The sequence below is a fragment of the Pinus tabuliformis genome, chromosome J, assembly GCF_031772625.1.
Source record: "Pinus tabuliformis cultivar Carrire ecotype Pingquan chromosome J, CPIR1, whole genome shotgun sequence".
NCBI classification, from domain to species: Eukaryota; Viridiplantae; Streptophyta; class Pinopsida; order Pinales; family Pinaceae; genus Pinus; species Pinus tabuliformis.
In genome coordinates this window covers 942,605,612-942,608,882 of record NC_142295.1, presented here as the reverse complement: position 1 = coordinate 942,608,882, position 3,271 = coordinate 942,605,612, and the positions used below count along the sequence as shown (strand labels likewise).

Below are 3,271 nucleotides of genomic sequence, written 5' to 3'. Positions count from 1 at the left end.
TGCCTCTCAAATGCTCTCAAGTGCCATGATGGATGGACTCCAACCTCCAATGATTCATGAAAGATTCTTGATTCCTTAATTGAACCCGGTTGAGTTTAGAGTCCCCTTCCAAGTTTATGCTTGGTGATGCAAATTTATGGACGCTTTAGTTCCTTCTTGGCGGGTTAGCCTATATTTCCTATAGCAGCAGAGGATGGTTCTTCCGTGTGTTTTCTAATTACAAACCCAAAACCTGCATTGCCAGGGCAACCCCTCGAAGAACCCATGAAAATGGATTTTAGAATGGAGACTTTTGCAACTGGACATACTTTCACTGGAATTCTGGGATTTACAGCGTGAAATGTAAGTTTTCGATTCCGGAGAAACACTTCACTTATCATCAAGGCTAACGGTGGAAGAGTAAACAACATTGTCACAGATATTTGGCTCAGCGATATTACCTGCATTGGAAACCAAAAATCCAATATCAAATTGATTTTGTTCATCTTGAAAGAAAGGGAAAAGACCAAAGTTCCAAATTTTCATGTCTATGTTCCCACCCAGTTTGGATGATGTTCAAAGTGCCATTTGCCTTCGCCCAAAATGACTTCATCAATCCTATATTTGTGGAGAAAATGCAGAAACAGGGTAACCATAATTCCTAGTTTTAAAAGGAGCCATTGACAGCTATTTGGAACAGTGAATGCGAGTGTGAGTGCCACGGAGACCGAGACCGATGGGCAACTTGTGAGAAAAAGGACTTGGTCATGTTGCAGTTTTCATTGTTGTTTGTGGTTTCGAGTTTTAATTGTTGTAACAGCAACAGCCCTTGGAGGTTGCAAGTAATGCAATTTCCATTACCAGGATAACTAATAAAAGGGAAAACCTGTTGTGTCTGTTTCTTTAGATTGTTGAGTACATGCTTCAGTTTGTGTCTGAACTTCCCAATGAACTGTCCGTCCGTGGCGTTGTGGGCAGGGGTGATCTTTGTCCAATCACCCTTGCACCAAATAGAGTCAATATACCTCATAAGCACGGCATCTAGATCATTACCCCACTCAAAATGGTAACTTCACATTCCTGTCATCAACCATTTTTACGCTTCCTGTCCAAAATATGTGTATTCACAACAGCCAAAAGTTTATCCTTTACACTTAGTTGGCTTATAATACCCGTGTGAGCTTCAAAATATGACATTACTATTCTGCAAATGTGCAATGGGTATATCCCATTGGCTTATAATACCCGTGTGGGCTTCAAAATATGACATTATTATTCTGCAAATGTTGCAATGGGTATATCCCATTGGCTTAGAATACCTGTGTGAGCTTCAAAATATGACATTATTATTCTGCAAATGTTGCAATGGGTATATCCCATCCTAAACATATGGCGCACTGCCATCTGCCTTTTCCCTTTTCATACCACTCACCAAGAAGCTCTGAAAGTCTCAAGAATCTTTGACCTTCGGGATGAAACTCTATAGACTGCGTTATATTCTTATTAACAACACTACGTCCACCAACTTGAATTTCCACTGGCTTATTCAATACTTTGCAAGCAAAAACCTCTACCTACCTAGGAAATGTGGCAGAGAAGAGCACGGTTTGTCTGTCTAGTCTGGTATTTTGAACAATTATAGTTATTTGAGGCTCAAAAACCATATCAAACATCCTATCAACTTCATATATAACAAGGTAGGTGACTCTGCGAAGATTTGATATCTTATTGCCCCTTGTACATAAGATATCAATCATTCTACCAGGTGTGCATACCACGATTTTAGTACCTTTCTTCAAATCACTAATTTTTTGTGCCACTCTTGAACCTCCATAGACAGGTACACAATTCAATCCTAAAACCTTAGCAAATTTCTTGATATCAGAGTGAATCTTTTGAACAAGCTCTCTCGTGGGAGCCATAATCAAACCAATTGGTCCATCACCTGTAGCAAGATGAGGCCGATCTTTAATATGCCTTAGCATAGGCAAAACAAATACAAGAGTCTTACCTGAACCTGTTTTTGCTAAACCAATACAGTCTCTTCCGCTCATGATCACAGGAAGGGCCTGAGCTTGAATAGACATAGGATTCTCGAAGCCTAATTTTTTGATGACTTTGAGGACATTACGAGTCAATCCAGTCTAGTTCCATGTCTTGACAGCCTTCGGTGTGTCTTTTCCACGAATCTTCAACTCAAGCTGCTTTCTGTAAAGTGCAACTTTCTCTGATGTCATCAGAGATATTTCTCTTACTTTCCGGTAAAAGTATTTCTTTAAGGGAGCATACTACACCTTGGAGTGGTCCACAATAGATAGTTTCTCAATTTTAGTTTTATTCATTCTCTTCATGAACTCGTCACCATTTTCATCATCCACTTGATCTTCATTGAAGTCTTCATCTTCTTCGTTATCCGTATCAGACTCTTCACCTGGTATAATTCTCCCGAGAGTGTTTTTGATAGTCCTCTTTCCTTTGGAGCCTACACCTTTGGCTTCATTCTCAATTTCATTACCAAACATGGAATTTTCTGCTGTGTTATTCAAATTTTCCATGTTAGATGTAATCCAGAGGATCAATTTCATCTTCAACATTGGCATCGGATTTATCAATCTTCATGGCCTCTCCATTCGGCATATTTTCATCCTCCGAATCAACCATTACAACATTTCCATTTTCAAACCCAGGAACATCTCCATGTGCTTTCATAACAACCAATACATCATCATCATCAGATTCTTCACCTTCAAGGGTCCATTTTTTTCCAGCTTTAGCCTCTGGTTCACCCTTATCCTCCCCTCTCTTTTCCTTCATTCGCTTCAGCTCTTGCCAATCTGGTTCGAGCAATGAATATGTATTGTTTTCTGCACAAGTCTCCTTAAAACATGTTGTAGCTTTAGCACATGATTTTTCTAAATGCCAAAATACTTCTTGAATTTTATTAGAATTCTCCATGGATTCAAAACATGAATGTAATGATATATTGTGCGGCCAACTACATTCAAAGGCCTGCATGATTATATCATGTGCCATAGCTCTGATACCACTGTAGCATAAAAACTTATGTTGATGCACGAAAATGATAGCTCGTAAACTTGAATGTTAAAATACACAGAAGGCATTTAAAAATAATAATTTATTATTATATAAAAGGTATAGAAGGTCGTTCTGCTAGAGGAATAGGGAGAGTTTGTCTTATTTCGGTGTCATCTATTTTATCAAGAAATTCTTCTTGTTCTTGTTCTTTAATGACAACAAGGGAATTTTTTTGTAATACTCTTCTTGTTCAAAG

At 38.6% G+C, this 3,271-nt stretch overlaps 1 pseudogene; it reads right to left on the bottom strand.

The window, feature by feature from the left end:
* Positions 1 to 1,325: 1,325 nt before the first annotated feature.
* Positions 1,326 to 2,934, bottom strand: LOC149229891 (DEAD-box ATP-dependent RNA helicase 45-like; annotated as a pseudogene).
* Between the last annotated feature and the right edge of the window lie 337 nt (positions 2,935 to 3,271).